The following is an 18,035-nucleotide window of genomic DNA, read 5'->3' as shown; positions in this document are numbered from 1 at the left end:
AGTAGTATGCGCAGATGTGACTTTGGTCCAGGCAAGTGAAACTCGCACCTGCGAAGAATTTCCGCAGGTGCGAAAAAACTGCTTGGGCAGAACCTTAAAAACGGATGAGGCTCAGTTCATTTTAGTCCGTTTTTCTTCCATGTTTGGGCTATTTCATGGCTTTTTGATAGGGGATTTCAACTAGCAATTGGAAGGTAAGTTAATTCTACATACCTTGAGTTAAATACATAGATTATGGGTAGATTATAACCGGTAAATGTTAGAAATCAAGGATTTAGATGAAAAACCTAGATTTGTATAAAAACAAGATTTTAACCACGAAAATGGTTATGTAATTGGAGAGAAATTATATATTTGAGTTCTTGAGCTTATGGGAAATGTTTTCCTCCAAAAACTTCCGGAATCCGGGCACGTGGACCAAGGGTGAATTTTAGAAATTTTACCATTTTGATAGGGTAATTTATTTAATAGATAAATTTTGAATTATTGAACATGTATTAATTATTTTATATAACTTTTGGATAGTTTAGGATTTTTCGGCATTGAATTGAGGTTTTACGCGACATTTTGATCGGAAAGTAGACTTTGAGACAAGGTAAGTCTCTTGTCTAATCTTGTGAGAGGGAATTTACCCCATAGGTGATTAAATTAATAATTGTTGCTAATTGTGGGGGACTACGTACGCACGAGGTAACGAGAGTCCATGCGTAGCTACTATTTATGCTAAAGTTCGGGTAGTTTAGAACTCAAATCATGAATTACTTGTGTAAATTGTATTCTATATTTAATCAAATTATTTGAAATATATTATGAATTGTTACGGAAATATACTAAGATGGAAATCTAATATACTTAATTTTTCTGTATAAATTATTTAATTGTTAAAAGAAATTGTGCATCCTCTCGTATTAATCTATCAATAAATAAACTCTCCTTCCGGAGGTACATAAGAAAATGTCCTTCTTTCTTGTGGAGCGGGCCGAACGCCTCAGCAGTATAGATGCATCTATGGATCGCGTCGCACGTCCCTCGGTAGTGTACACGACACTCTGGATCGGGTCGTACGATCTCGGCAGAAATCGTGCCTAATAATAATAATAATTACACGATACTTTGTTATTTTAATTACAGCTTGTGAATTTAATTAATAGATTGGGAATTGTTGCATTTGAAGGAATTTAATTATTTCTGTTGGTTAAATAAAATTATTGTTAACTCTGTGAATCATGTTGATTTAAATATATTTCTATTTCTATTTTATTTATTATTATTGACCCTTAGTGAGCGTCAAAGTCGACCATCTCGTATCTACCTCTTCGAGATTAGGCTTGATACTTACTGGGTACACGTTGTTTATGTACTCATGCTACAGTTTTTGCACTTTTTGTGCAGAACTTGAGACAGGTGCTATAGTTGGACCTATCGGCACACACCCACGATATCCAGAGGCTTAATGGTGAGCTGCCCTTCTGAGCCATTCTACAGCAACAAGTGCCTCTTCCTAAAAATTTTATTCTGTCTACTGTATTTCAAACAATATTTGGAAATTTTTGTATAATCTATTAGATGCTCATACACTTGTGACACCAGGTCTTGGTACACATACTAGTAGAATTTTTAGATTTAATTATGTTCTTGAGTATTTTAAATTTTCTAAATCTTTTCATATTATCTTAATTGTTGTCAATAAGAAGAGTTTAATTACTCGGTTAATTTTAAAGAATTGAATATATGTTTAAATTACTAGTTGGCTTACCTAGTTGTAGTGTTGGGCGCCATCACGACCTATAGGTAAAATTGGATCGAGACAACATGGTATCAGAGCACTAGATTCACGTAGGTCTCACAAGTTATGAGCAAACCTAATAGAGTCTTGTGGATCGGTACGGAGACGTCTGTACTTATCTTCGAGAGGCTATAGGGTGTTAGGAAACTACTTTTCTTCATATTCCATCGTGCAAGTGATGTAGCACGAAATATATTTCTCTTATTCTCTCATAGATGGTGAGAACGTGCTCTAACGAGGCTCCAAACCAGGGAAGAGCTACTCCCCCAGTTGTTAGAGACCGAGGAAGAGGCCGAGCGAGGGCTCCAGCCTGTGGTAGGGGACGAAGACGTCCCAGGACTGTTCCAGTTATGCCGCCAGTGGGTCCAGCAGAGAATCCTATTGTTGAGGAACAGGGTGAGGTGCCTGTGGTAGAGCCAGCTCCGGTGGATTTCACATCTGCAACGGGATTCCAGGATGTCGTGGGTGGTATGTTGTGGTTCATGGACACTATGACCCAGGCCGGTTTATTTCCGGCAGACCCAGCCACATCTCAGGCGGGCGGGGGAGCACAGACTTCGACCGCACAGGCTCATGGGCAGGCAGCTGCTATATATCAGACCCAGGGTGCACTACCCGTTAGTAGAGCCCAGCTAGTGGCAGAAGCTACACCTAAGCCCAGGCCAGCTGCAGCCGCTGATCCGCAGAAATTATTGGACAAATGGACTAGACTACATCCTCCTGTCTTAGGGGGTGAGCGACATGAGGATCCCTAGGACTTCATTGATCGGTGCAGGGACAAACTGCACAACATGAGGATATTAGAGTCTTATAGGGTAGACTTTGCTACTTTTCAGCTAGAGGGCAGAGCCCGTAGATGGTGGAAGTCTTATCTTCTTGGCAAACCAGCAGATTCTCCTCCCATGACTTGGGACAGGTTCACCCGTATCTTCCTGGACAGGTATATTCGACCCTCCCAGAAGGAAGAGTTGCGGTTTCAGTTTGAGCAGCTCCAGCAGGGTCAGATGTTAGTGACCGATTATGAGGCGAGGTTCTCTGAGTTATCTCGCCATGCACTTATGTTACTCCCTATTGAGGCGGGGAGAGTGCGGAGGTTTGTTGCAGGTTTATATACTGGCATTCAGGCCACTATGGCTCGAGAGGTTGAGATGGGCACTTTTTATGAGCTCGTCATGGAGATAGCCCGGAGGATTGAGGGTGTGCGTCAGCGGAGCCGAGAGCAAATTATGAGAGATAAGCAGTTTAGATATTTTGGAAAGTTCAGAGGTGCTCCGTTTGGGGGCAGAGGTCAGTTCGTGATAGGGTAATCCATCAGGCCCCCATATCCAGCACCACCACCTCCTCGGGGTCCTCCAGTTCGACCTAATTTCAGTGTTATGCCACAGAGTTCTTATCGCCCACCAGCTATTCATGGTCCTTCCAGTGGGTATTCCGGTTCCCAGGGTCAGACTCTTAGTCAGCAGCCCATCACACCGAAGAGTTGTTACGAGTGCGGGGATCCCAGTCACATGCGGAGATTTTGCCCTAGGCTTTGGGGTAGACCAGTGCAGCAGGGTCAGCAACCTATGATTACCACACCAGTTGCTCCACCAGTCGTCCGACCACCAAGAGGTGGAGAATAGGTGGGTAGGGGTTGTCCTAGAGGTGGAGGTCAGCCAGGCGGAGGCCAGCCAGTTGGCACTCCAGCTAGTTTCTATGCTTTTCCGGCCAGACTAGATGCAGAGGACTCAGATGTCGTGATTACAGGTACTATTTTTGTTTGCGGCAAATATGCCTCTGTATTATTTGATCCAGGATCTACGTATTCATATGTGTCATCTCTATTTGCTCAATTTCTGGGTATTTCTCGTGAGTCCTTGAGTACTCCTGTTTATGTGTCCACTCTTGTGGGCGATTTTGTTGTTGTGAATCGGATCTACCGGTCCTGTATTGTTACATTCTGTGGTTATGAAACTAGAGCAGACCTCCTACTTCTTGAGATGACCGATTTTGAAATTATCCTAGGCATGGACTGGTTATCTCCATATCATGCCATTCTAGATTGTCATGCCAAGACTGTTACCTTGGCTATTCTAGCATTGCCTAGGCTAGAGTGGAAGGGTTCGTCTGTTAGTGCATTTAATCGGGTCATTTCTTTTATGAAGGCTCAACACATGGTTGAGAAGGGTTGTTTAGCTTATCTAGCCTATGTTCGGGATACTACTACAGAGACTCCAACTATTGATTCAGTGCCTGTAGTTTGGGAGTTCTCCAATGTATTTCCTTCAGATCTTCCAGGCATGCCACCTAATCGTCATATTGATTTCTGTATTGACTTGGCCCAGATACCCAGCCTATATCTATCTCATTGTATCGCATGGCTCCGAAAGAATTGAAAGAATATCTTGAGGAGTTACTAGTCAAAGGGTTTGTCAGATCGAGTGTATTGCCTTGGGGTGCACCGGTGTTATTTATGAAGAAGAAGGATGGAACGATGTGAATGTGTATTGATTATCGCCAATTGAACAAAGTCACTATTAAGAACAAGTACCCGTTGCCGCGTATTGATAATCTATTTTACCAGTTGCAGGGTGCTAGGGTGTTCTCTAAGATCAACTTGAGGACGGGGTACCATCAGTTGAAGATTCGGGATTCGGATGTTCTGAAGACTGCTTTCCGAACTAGATATGGTCATTATGAGTTTCTAGTGATGTCCTTTGGTTTAACTAATGCCCTGATAGCGTTTATGGATTTGATGAATAGGGTATTCAGGCCATATATTGATTTGTTTGTCATTGTCTTCATTGATGACATCTTGATCTACTCGCGCAGTAAGGAAGAGCACGAGCAGCGTATGAGAGTGGTGCTTCAGACGCTGCAGGAACAAAAGCTATATGCTAAGTTCTCCAAATTTTATTACTAGCTAGAGTCTGTAGCATTTTTGGGGCATATTGTATCGGGCGAGGGCATTAATGTTGATCCCAAAAAGATTGAGGCAGTTCATAATTGGCATCGTAACACTTCGGCGACTGAGATCAGGAGTTTTCTGGGTTTAGCCGGTTATTATCGTCGGTTTGTGGAAGGTTTTTCCTCTATTGCAGCACCTTTGACCAAATTAACCCAGAAGGGTGCTCCGTTCCGATGGTCCGATAATTGTGAGGTGAGCTTTCAGAAGCTCAAGACAACAATGACCAAAACACCAGTGTTAGTGTTGCCTTTCGGTTCGTGGATGTATATAATGTATTGTGACGTTTCACGCATTGGCTTGGGTTGTGTATTGATGCAGGAAGGATGAGTTATTGCATATGCTTCACGTCAGCTGAAGCGGTACATGATTTGGAGTTGGCTGTGATTGTTGATACTCTTAAGATTCGGAGGCATTATCTTTATGGGGTGTCTTGTGAGGTTTACACTGACCATCGCAGCTTGCAGCATTTGTTCAAGCAGAGGGACCTAAATTTGAGATAGTGCAGATGGCTTGAGTTACTAAAAGATTATGATATTACTATCATGTATCATCCGGGCAAAGCAAATGTAGTTGCAGACGCCTTGAGTAGAAAGGCGGAGAGTATGGGTAGTTTGGCTTTCATTTCAGCAGAGGAGAGGCCATTAGCTTTGGATATTCAATCCTTGGCTAACCGACTTGTGAGGTTGGACATTTCAGAGCCCAGTCTAGTTCTTGCATGTGTCGTAGCCCAGTCTTCACTATTTGAGCAGATCAAAGCTCGCCAGTATGATGATCCACACTTAATGGTTCTTCGAGAAATGGTACTACGGGGTGGTGCCAAGAAAGTTGCTATTGGCGTAAATGGTGTTCTGCAAATTTAGGATCGTCTATGTGTTCCTAATGTGGATGAACTGAGGAAAAATATCCTAGTGGAAGCACACAGTTTTAGGTATTCTATTCATCCAGGTGCTACAAAGATGTATCGTGACTTGAGGCAGCATTATTTGTGGCAACGAATGAAAAAGGACATAATTGAGTATGTAGCTAGGTGTCTAAATTATCAGCAAGTTAAATATGAGCACCAGAGACTAGGTGGCCTACTTCAGCAGATGACTATACCAGAGTGGAAATGGGAACACATTACTATGGACTTTGTAGTTGGGTTGTCGTGTACCTTGCGGAAGTTTGATGCAGTTTGGGTGATTGTTGACAGGTTGACCAAGTCGGCACACTTTATTCCGGTTGTGACTACGTATACTTCAGAGAGGCTGGCCCAGATTTATATTCAGGAAATGGTCTGGTTGCACGGTGTGCCAATTTCCATCATATCAAATAGAGGCCCTCAGTTTACTTCACATTTCTGTAGAGTAGTACAAAGTGAATTGGGGACCCGTGTAGAGCTCAGCACAGCCTTTCATCCGCAGACCGACGGGCAGTCAGAGCGGATAATTCAGATTTTGGAGTATATGCTCAGGGCATGTGTGATTGACTTTGGAGGTCAGTGGGATCGTTTCTTGCCTTTGGCCGAGTTTGCTTATAATAACAGTTACCAATCCAGCATCGAGATGGCTCTATTTGAGGATTTATATGGTCGGCGATGTCGTTTGCCCATCGGATGGTTTGATCCCGGTGAGGCTAAGTTATATGGTACTGATTTGGTAAAGGATGCCTTGGAAAAGGTAAAGTTGATTCAGGAGCGACTTCGTACAGCACAGTCTAGACAGAAGAGTTACGCGGATCAGAAAGCGCGTGATTTATCATTTATGGTAGGTGAAAAAGTTCTCTTGAAAGTTTCGCCGCTGAAAGGAATCATAAGGTTTGGGAAAAAGGGCAAGTTGAGCCCAAGGTTTATAGGCCTATTTGAGGTGTTGAGACGAGTTGGGAAGGTTGCTTACGAGCTTGCTTTGCCTCCCAATCTATCAGGAGTCCATCCAGTTTTCCATGTATCTATGCTACGAAAGTATCATGCCGACCTGTCACATGTGTTAGACTTCAGCACAGTTCAGCTAGATAATAGCTTAGGTTATGAAGAGGAGCCAGTTGCCATTGTTGATAAACAGGTTTGCCAGTTGAGGTCCAAGAGGATTTTTACAGTAAAGGTCCAGTGGAGGGGCCAACTAGTCGAGGAAGCGACTTGGGAGGCCGATAAAAACATGTGGAGCAGATATCCACACTTATTCAGCACTCCAGGTACAATTCTAAACCTGTTCGAGGACAAACGTTTGTTTAAGAGGTGGAGAATGTAATGACCCAACTGGTCATTTTGACTTTTAGAACCCTGTTCCCCTAAATAAAACTCCCCGCATGTGCTTTTATTAATTTATGACTTGCGGGGATGGTTGGTTCAGAATTTGGAAGTGATCGGGTTGAAATCGGAACAATTGGTTCCTTAGTTTGGGTTTAAAAGGCCAAGTTTGACTTTGGTCAACATTTGGAGAAAACGACCCCGGAATCAGGATTTGGCGGTTCCAATAGGTTTGTATGATGATTTCGGACTTGGGCGTATGTTCGAATCGGGTTTTGGATATCCCGGGAGCGTTTTAGCACTTAAAAGTGAAAATCAACTATTTGAAGGTTTAAAGTTCTTTAAATTTGGTTTGGAGTAGGTTTTGGAATAATCGAGGTCCGTTTGAAATTCCGAGTTTGGGAATAGTTCCGTATGGTGATTTAAGACTTGCACGCAAAATTTAGTGTCATTCCGAGGAGTATAAGTATGTTTCGGCGCGTTCGGAGTAAGTTTGAAGAATCTGAAATTTCTAAGTTGAATAAATTTGGTTTGATGTATGATTCTTAGTTTTGATGTTGTTTTACAGGTTCCGAGGGTTCAAACAAGTCCGTTGTATGATTTCAAATTTGTTGGTATGTTCGGACGGGGCCCCGGGGACCCCAAGTGTTAACCAGATGAGGCTCGGACCAATTTTGGAATTAAGAGGAAGAACTGAAGCTTTCTGCTTCTGGTACGATCGCACCTGCGTTTGGACAGCCGCGGGCGCGACCCTCGCAGATGCGAGTTTTGTTCGCAGAAGCGGAAAAGGGAAAGGGAGGCCATCGGCGCAGATGTGAAATTTTAGCGCACCTGCGCGTTGCGCAAATGCGACCTTGGTCCAGGCGAGTGAAACTCACACCTGCAAGGAATTTCCGCAGGTGCGAAAAACCTGCTTAGGCAGAACCTTAAAAACGGACGGGGCTCAGTTCATTTTAGTCCATTTTTCTTCCAAGTTTGGGCGATTTCAGAGCTTTTTGAGAGGGGATTTCAACTAGCAATTGGAAGGTAAGTTAATTCTACACACCTTGAGTTAAATACATAGATTATGGGTAGATTATAACCAGTAAATCTTAGAAATCAAAGGTTTAGATGAAAGACCTAGATTTATATAAAAATGAGATTTTAACCACGAAAATGGTTATGGAATTGGATAGAAATTATATATTTGAGTTCTTGAGATTATGGGTAACGTTTTCCTCCAAAAATTTTCGGAATCCGAACATGTGGACCCGAGGTGAATTTTAGGAATTTTACCATTTTGGATAGGGTAATTTATTTAATAGATAAATTTCAAATTATTGAACATGTATTAATTATTTTATATAACTTTTGGATAGTTTCGGATTTTTTGGCATTGAATTGAGGTTTTACACGACATTTTGATCGGAAAGTGGACTTTGAGACAAAGTAAGTCTCCTGTCAAATCTTGTGAGGGGGAATTTACCCCATAGGTGATTAAATTAATAATTGTAGCTAATTGTGGAGGGCTACGTATGTACGAGGTGACGAGAGTCCGTGCCTAGCTTCTATTTATGCTAAAGTTCGGGTAGTTTAGGACTCAAATCATGAATTACTTGTGTAAATTGTATTCTATATTTAATTAAATTATTTGAAATATATTGTGAATTGTTAGGGAAATATAGTAAAAGATGTAAATCTAATATACTTAATTTTTCTGTATAAATTATTTAATTGTTAAAAGAAATTGTTCATCCTCTCGTATTAATCTATCAATAAATAAACTCTCCTTCCGGGGGTATATAAGAAAATGTCTTCCTTTCTGGTGGAGCAGGCCGAATGCCTCGACGGTATAGATGCGTCTATGGATCGCGCCGCACATCCCTCGGCAGTGTACACGACACTCTGGATCGGGCCGTACCACCTCGGCAGAAATCGTGCATAATAATAATAATAATAATAATAATAATAATAATAATTACACGATACTTTGCTATTTCAATTGCAGCTTGTGGATTTAATTAATAGATTGAGAATTGTTGCATTTGAAGGAATTTAATTATTTCTGTTCGTTAAATAAAATTATTGTAAACTCTGTGAATCATGTTGATTTAAATATTTCTATTTTTATTTTATTTATTATTATTGACCCTTAGTGAGCGTCAAAGTCGACCATCTCGTCTCTACCTCTTCGAGATTAGGCTTGATACTTACTGGGTAAACGTTGTTTACGTACTCATGCTACATTTGCTGCACTTTTTGTGCAGGACTTGAGACAATGCTATAGTTGGACCTATCGGCACGCACCCACGATATCTAGAGGCTTAGTGGTGAGCTGCCCTTCTGAGCCATTCTGCAACAACCCGTGCCTCTTCCTGAAATTATTATTCTGTCTACTTTATTTCAGAGAGTATTTGGAATTTTTTGTATAATCTACTAGATGCTCATACACTTGTGACACTAGGTCTTGGCACACACACTAGTAGAATGTTTGGATTTAATTTTGTTCTTTTTTATTTTTAATTTTCTAAATCTTTTCATATTATCTTAATTCTTGCCAGTAAGAAGAGTTTAATTACTTGGTTAATTTTAAAGAATTGAATATATGTTTAAATTACTAGTTGGCTTGCCTAGCTGTAGTGTTGGGCGTCATCATGACCTATAGGTAAAATTAGATTGTGACACCAAACCTGCGAGCTTTTGGCCTCAGCTGCGAGCCCGCGGATGCGTGATTTTGGCCGCAGAAGAGGTTTGGGAGCAGTTGGCCAGTGGCCCGCAGAAGCGAAGGGGAGTGCGTAGAAGTGGACTCGCTTCTGTGATGAGGAGCCGCAGGTGCGAGAAGGCCGCAGAATGCGCTTCTTTGACCGCAGAAGAGGGATCACGACCGCAGAAGCGGGATCACGACCGCAGAAGCGGCAAGCGTTGGGCCTGGGGAAATTCGGCAGAAGCAGACCTAGTTCCGCAGAAGCGGTACCGCAGATGCGCCCAGTGACCGCAGGTGCAAAATCGCTGGAGGCAGAATAGTCCATTTAATGCGGGACTTAGGTTATTTTGGCTTACTTTCTTTCATCTCTTGGGCGATTTTGGAGCTCTTGGAGAAGGGTTTTCACCTAGCACTTTGAGGTAAGTAATTTCTATACAATGTGAGTTGAATATATAGATTATGGGTAGGTGTTAACATGTAAAAATTGTGAAAATCATGGGTTTAGGTGAAAAACATAGGTTTTGATAAAAATGGGATTTAACCACGAAAATGGTTATGAGATTGAGTGAAAACTATATATTTGAGTTCGTGAGGTTATGAGTAACAACTTTCTTCAAAAATTTCCGAAATCCGGGCACGTGGGCCCGGGGGTGAATTTTAGGAATCTTCCAATTTGGTTTGGGTAATTACTCTAATAGTTAAATTATGAACTTTTGAACATGTATTAATTAATTTATATAACATTTGACTAGTTTCGGGTCGTTTGGAAATGAGTTGAGGATTTAAAGCATATTTGTGGATCGAGAGTGAGCTTGAGAACGAGGTAAGTCTCTTGCCTAGCCTTGTAAGAGGGAACTCATACCCTTAGGCGTGTTTTTGTTGTGAATTATATGTGTGGGGAGCTATGTACGCACTAGGTGACGAGAGTCCGTGCGTAGCTATATTCTATATGATATCCGGGTAGTCTTAGGCTTACACCATGCTTTGTTTGCTCTAGTATGTTGGTCCTACATATTAGTTATCTTAACTAGAGCTGAGATTAAGGATTTTAATATTTAAAGTCTCCCATTTAAATTTCTTATGTGTGGGAGAGAATGGAAGAATTTTATAATAACTTTGAGAAATCTATATCCATTCACGTCGCAAGTATTTTCGCGAGCGAGGTAAATTCCCTCTACTCTCATGGGAGAGGGTCGTTCGCCTCGGCAGGTTAATAGATGCATCTATGGTTCGTGTCGTTCGACCCTCGACAATGCACACAGTATATACATATATTTTGGATCGGGTCATACGACCGCGGCATAAATCGTGCGTAATAATACTTGGAGCCTAATCTTCGTAATATGATTTTTATTGGCTGGAGAGGTTACAGTTATTTAAATGATGGAAATTGACTTGGGTTTTATTATTAGTGAAAGAAATATTTATTTATCACTTGTTATGGAGATTTATGGTTGTTTACATAACTCATGCTTATTTAATATTTAGGTATTTTATTGTTAGCCTAAAGTAAATGTCGAAGTCAGCCCCTCGTCACTACTTCTTCTAGGTTAGACTAGATACTTACTGGGTACATGTGGTTTATGTACTCACACTACACTTCTGCACTAACCGTGCAGGATCTGAGGCAAGTGCATCTGGACATCATCCCGGCGCGCACTCCTGATGCATCGAGACATAGCGGTGAGCTGCCTTCCGAGCCATTCTACAGCACCCAAAGTCTTTCTTTTGTATTTATTTTTTCTCTACTTTATTTCAGATAGTAGTTTAGTGTTTTGTGTATTCTACTAGTAACTCATACACTTGTGACACCAGGTCTTGGAATTTTTGCTAGTAGACACTTAATGATTTTGAGTGTTTATTTCACTGCACTTGATCTTACAACTTGTTATGTTTTATTTTATTAAATTTTCTCGTCCCTTTCTTTTGTAATAATTAAAAATAAACTATTTTAAAAATGTTAAAAGAATATACACATGGTCAGTTCACCGTTGGCTGGTCTAGCGGCAACGTTGGGTGCCATCACGATCTATAGGAAATTGGGTCGTGACAGTATACTACCTGACTCGGTATACACGATAAATAATTAATTCATTATATAGTGATCTTCATCAATCACGATTCATAAAAAAATGTACTTTATTCTTTACTCAATGTTTTATTTAAATAATATTAATATTATATTTTATAGAACTGTGTCTACATGACTCGACATACACGTGCAACGCACGTGCCGAGGAACTAGTATATATATACATGTGTGTGTGTGTGTGTGTGTGTGTGTGTGTGTATATATATATATGGGAAGAAGGAGAAGAAGACCTCCAATAAGGGAGGGTGTTTTTTAATGTAGGATGCCATGACAGCATTTAAACTTGGGATTTTTACCTTCCTATACTACATATGAAACTTTATTACCCTCTCTAATCAAGTTTTAACTTAATTACATAGGCATATATATTTTACTAATTATATACAATTAGTATTAATGAGTATCTATTTATATTGGGAATTGAATAGGAAAATACTTATTTCCCATCACTGCTTGCTCTCTCTCTCTCTCCCCCCGTCTCTCTTTCTCTCTCTGTGTCTCTCTCTATCTTTCTCTCTTTCTTTGTTCTTTCCCCAATTTTCTTCCTTCGTTTTTCTCTGCTTTTTATCCTCTTTTTTCAGGGAATTCATCAATGAATTTTAATTATTTCAATATAGAGTTTTAGCTTAGCAATTTGTTTTTCATTGCACAATTGGTGTTTGAATTGAAATCGTCAATCAATAAATTTTGAAGGTGTTTGATTCTCAACCACTAACAGCCATTAAAAAGTTTTAAAGCTTTGAATTCGAATTTAGATTTTTAAAATCTACTGTTTGTTTGGATTGGGTATTGTTGCAAACAATTGAAAATCTTCTTTAGAGTTTATATCTCAATTTTGAGGGTGTTTGTGAAGATTAGACTTTATTTTGGATGAATTTCAGACTGAAACTCGAAGAAGAACTCGAAGATTTATTTTGGATGAATTTCAGAATGAAACTCGAAGAAGAAGAAGAAGAAGAAGAAGAAGAAGAAGAAGAAGAAGAAGAAGAAGAAGAAGAAGAAGAAGAAGAAGAAGAAGAAGAAGAAGAAGAACACATGACATACAATATACTTACGAAATTATATTAAAATTATATGTAAATTGTATTTAAGTTGTATTATGTTGTAATTATATTTTTTTTATTTGCATGTTGTATGAAAGTTGAAAAATACTTGTATAATGTATGAATCATTGTATGAAACTTGTATTTAAGTTATAAATATTATACTTTTACATAAATTTGTTGATATGTATCAAAATTGTATTAAGATAGGAAGTTTTGATTAGAATTTCAGAAAGGAAGAAGAACACACCACTTACAAAATATATACAAATCATATACAAAATACATACAAAAAGACATTATATAAATTTTGTATGAAAATTGTATTTAAGTTGTATGATGTTGTAATTGTATTTAACTGTATAAAAATGATGTATGAAAGTTGTAGATAAGTTATAAATAAGTTGTATACTATATAATTAGTTGTATAAAATTTGGTTTTAGTTTATATGTTGTTGTAGATATATCAAATTTGTATCAAATACTTAAGGGACCTCTTCTCTCCAATTTTTAAAAGTCAAGAAAACATCGTCGTCGGTTGAATATTTCATCCCTCGATGTTCTTGCCTTTCGAGTAAACCCTTGGTGCCAAGCAAGTTGAGAAGCGGTTTGGTCGACGAATTTGGTATCGGTTGATTTATTATAAGATGTTTCAAGATAAATGGCAACTCGCCAATTAGTTCGACGAATGGACTGAAGCATCACATGATCCTACTATATTTCATAAGAGTGTAACCAAATTCCCTAATTTAAGGCACTAATAATGGATTGTACATAGAGAGAAGTGACAGAAAATAGAAAAAAAGAAGAGAGAGAAAAGGAAAAAAACATAACTGAATTCCCTAATTTAAGGCACTAATAATGAATTGTATATAAATTGTAAGGAAACTTTGTTTAGGGATGGTAATATACAAAATTAGGATAATTTTAATAAATAAGTTTCAAATATTGTATAGAAACGAAAAAATACCTTTAAACTTTTAAATACTAGGTTGTTTTGGTCAGCTCAACCCAACTGGCCCATTTTAGAGGGCAAAGACCCCTAAAACAAACGGATGGCATAATATTTTTACCTTTTTAATCAAATACTACTCCTATAATATTTTGCCAAATACGTAGATGGCCTCTGAACTTAGTAGATATATTTACTTGGGCACATTAACTAAGGTTTGTACTAATTGAACACTTAAACTAACACTAAATTGTGTTATTACGTACACTTTTATTAAGATATTGTTAATTTTGTATTAATTGTATGTAAACTTAGCTTAGTTGTTAGTTTGAGTGGTCAGTTAATTGAGTTAGTATTAGTTACATTAGTTGAGTTAGCATTAGACATAGTGGAACTCACACGTGTGTTGTATATATGTATTCATTTGCTAGTTAATACAATTCAGTTAGTTCATTTCTCACACAACAGATTCTCTCACCCTTCTCTCTCTTCGAGAACTTTCTAGGGTTCCACCATTGAAGCTCGAGCTGTGCTCATCCTTCACTTCTCCATCTTTACATGGTATCAGAGCATAGTAATCATCTCACTATTGTCCTTGATTTCTTTCTCAATTGAGTTCTAAAGCTGAAATCACAGTCTGAAGTTTTGCCCCAATTTTCTTGATCTATCATTCTCTTCTCTTTTTCATTTCATTTTCAATGAATTGACACTATTTTTCATGGCTATCCGTGATCCAAACAATGATTCTGGAGTTGAACCGAGCAACTCAACTCCCGTCACGGCGTCGACTTTAGAATTAATTTCAGTTGCCCTTTCTACATGCACCCGTAGGACAATCATGGTGCGATGCTAGTGACAGTTCCGTTCAACGACATCAGATATAGATCTTGGAGGAGAAGTGTTCTTAGAGCCCTTTCAGTCAAAAATAAAAATAGGTTTTATAACTGGTGTGTACAAACGCCCAGACCCAGATTCTATAATTCAGTTAGTGGGAGAGGTGTGATGATATGGTAACCTCATGGATCCTGAATTCTCTATGAAAAGATACTGCTGATAGTGTCGAGTATGTTAGTAATGCTTTTGAGTTGTGGAGTGAGTTAGAGGATAGGTACGACAAGACCAACGACACCAAATTGTATCAAATCCAAAAGGAGATCAACAATTTAACTCAAGGAGTCCTTGATATTACCGGATACTACACAAAAATGAAAAAACTTTGGGAGGAATTGAACATGATAAATGTCAAGTCGCAGTGTAGTTGTCAATGCACCTATGAGGCTAAGGATAATGTAAACAAAGCTAAGCAAGACAGAAGGCTAATCCAATTTCTCACGGGATTGAACGAGGTATACACCACAGTACGCAGTAGTATACTCATGATGAATCCCTTACCCTGTATGGCATAATCTTTTTCTTTGCTCATTCAGGAGGAAAAACAAAGAGAAGTAAAGCCACCCAATCAGCTCGTGATGGAATCTGTTTCTTTAAATGCTAATGTCCCTGCACATAATAGTTTAAACAGGGCACCTATCCACAACAACTTTAGAACCAATTACTCTCCAAATAGATATTCCTCCACTAACAGACCTCATCATTTTTGTGATCCCTGCAAGCGTCCTGGTCATACCCAAGACAAATACTTCAAGCTCCACGGTTACCCACAGGACTTTAATCATAATCCCAAGTACAATAAAGGTAAAAAAAACTATGACTAATGTACACAGTACTCCAATTGAAGTATTTCCTGTGAAAAGTGAGGAAACACAGTCCCAAGGCAGAAGCTCCAATGTGAGTCCTACTAGAGAGCAATATGGGCAACTGGTGACTTTACTACAGCACTTTCAGGCTAGTTCTGCTGGATATAACTCAGATAGCAACATCACTGGTGGAGCTGTGAATTTTGCAGGTATTCTTGCTTGCTCTGTCTCTGTTTTCTCTGTTGATTTTGGATTACTGTGATGTAAATGCTTTAAATCAAGAGTTGACATTTGGATTTTGGATTCCGGTGCTTCTAATCATATGACGTTCAACAAATCCTTGCTCACTCAAATTAAAATATTAGTGTATCCTATGTTAATTACTTTACCTAACAGCTATAGAGTCAAAGTCACAAAAATTGGAACAGTTACTCTTTCACTAAACATTACCCTGCATACAGTTCTTTATGTTCCATCTTTCAAATACAATCTTATTTCAATACATTCTTTAGCTTCTCAACTTAAAGGTTTGGTTGCCTTTTCTAACTTCCTATGTCTACTGCAGGCTCCTTCATTGAAGAGGCCTCTGGAGATTAGTAAGGTCAAGGATGGCTTATACCTCCTATGTTCAAGTTGTTTGAAGAATTCCTGCTCCACTTCACCTGCCTCCTTATCATTCTCAGATTCTATTTTTTCTAAAACCACTGATGTAAATAGCTTGCACTGTCAACATTCTGATTTACTTGTAAATGTTTCCACTTGCAATTCACCACTTGTAAATAACTCCATTGGTAATAAAACTCAGTGATTTTCATCACATTCTTTCTTATCTGACATGAATCAAGCTGACTTATTGTGGCATTACAGATTGGGACATGTGCCCTTTATCAATATGAGGGAATTATCCTCTATTCCTGTCCAGTTCTCAACCAAATAACCTTTCCTCTACTCCATTTGTCCCATGGCTAGACAACCTAGAGTTGCATTCCCCCACAGAACCATCACCATCACCTCTATCTTTGAACTTCTTCATGTAGATATCTAGGACCTTACCATGTTTGCACCCATGACAAATAGAAATATTTCCTCACCTTAGCGGATAACCATAGTAGACCCAGCTAGACCTACCTCCTAAGTAATAAAAGCAATACATTTCAAGTCATTATATGGTTCATATCCTTGGTTGAAACTCATTTCAGAACAAATGTAAAGTATCTCAGATCAGACAATGGTTCAGAATTTGTCAATGTAGAAGCCTCATCATTTTTTCAGTCAAAGGGGATTATTCATCAAAGGACATGCCCCTATACTCCTCAACAAAATGGGGTAGTAGAAAGAAAACATAAGTACCTTTTGAAAACTGTCAGGATACTTCTTTTTCAGTCCAAGTTACCCTTGCAGTATTGGGGTAAATGTGTATTGGTTGCAACTCATATTATAAACAGACTCCCCACTACTTACCTGAAGAATAAATGTCCAATTGAAGTCCTCTATAACAAAAAACCAACCTATTCTTATTTAAGAAGCTTTAGATGCCTATGTTTTCCCAATACACCCAAGATTCATAGAGATAAATTTGAACCTAGGATCACTCCTCATGTCTTTGTGGGATATCCTTATGACTAAAGGATAAAAAGTTCTTATTCTGGCCACTATAAAGATTCATGTCTCCAAGGATGTAACCTTTCAAAAGCACATCTTCCCCTTTGCTATCTTACCTGATTCCTCCTCTCATTTTCCCTCAGTGCTTGAGTCTGTTCCTCCTACAGTGGATGTGCCACTTACTGAGGCACATTCTAATGATCATGCACCTGAACCATCAACATGTACTGATGATGTCTCCACTATACTCTCGCCTACAGATAGTTCAGTTGTGCACTCAACCAATCACTCTTTACAATTGCAATCTCCTGTTACTCCTTCACCACCTCTATTACTCCTTCACCACCTCTAACTCAGATCAATCAGGTGCCTAGAAGGTCCACTAGAGAGCATCACTTACCTGTGCATTTGAAAGATTATGTATGTTCCATGCCTAACTTACATCCTGATACACACTCTATATCTGTTTCATCTTCTCCTGCTACCACATCCACTTCAGATTCCTCTTTCTCTCATAATTCTCTCATCTCCAAACATCATCATGTTTCCTTCAACTCTTTGGTTCCTAATAGTCAGCAACTTGTGCAAAGTATTTGTCATGATAGTGAGCCATACTCTTATAAGGAAGTATCTTTGAATCCTGCTTGGCAAGCAACCATGCCAATAGAGTTTGAAGCACTCCATACCAATCACACTTGGGACTTAGTTCCTTTGCCTAAAGGGAAGAAGCCAATAGGTTGATGGGTGTATAAAATCAAACACAAAGTTAATGGTAGTATTGAGAGATTCAAGGTCAGGTTGGTGGTAAAAGGGTATTTTCAGCTGGCTGGTGTTTATTATACTGAGACTTTTTCACCAGTTGTGAAAATGACCACTATCAGGGCACTTATAGCAACTACAGTAAAGAAACATTGAAAGATATTTCAACTTGATGTAAATAATGCCTTGCTTCATGGAGATCTACATGAGGAAGGGTACAGGGATTTTCCTCATGGCCTATTGATTGATA

The 18,035-nt window shown here is 39.1% G+C and overlaps 1 pseudogene; it reads left to right on the top strand.

Annotated features, from left to right (window-relative positions):
* The first annotated feature begins 2,001 nt into the window (after nucleotides 1-2,001).
* On the top strand, nucleotides 2,002-17,378 carry LOC138908172 (uncharacterized; annotated as a pseudogene).
* Nucleotides 17,379-18,035: the final 657 nt, after the last annotated feature.

This window comes from Nicotiana tomentosiformis, chromosome 3, assembly GCF_000390325.3.
Source record: "Nicotiana tomentosiformis chromosome 3, ASM39032v3, whole genome shotgun sequence".
In the NCBI taxonomy this organism is placed as follows: Eukaryota; Viridiplantae; Streptophyta; class Magnoliopsida; order Solanales; family Solanaceae; genus Nicotiana; species Nicotiana tomentosiformis.
Note: the sequence above shows the minus strand (reverse complement) of the source record. Positions and strands in the feature narration are given on the sequence as shown.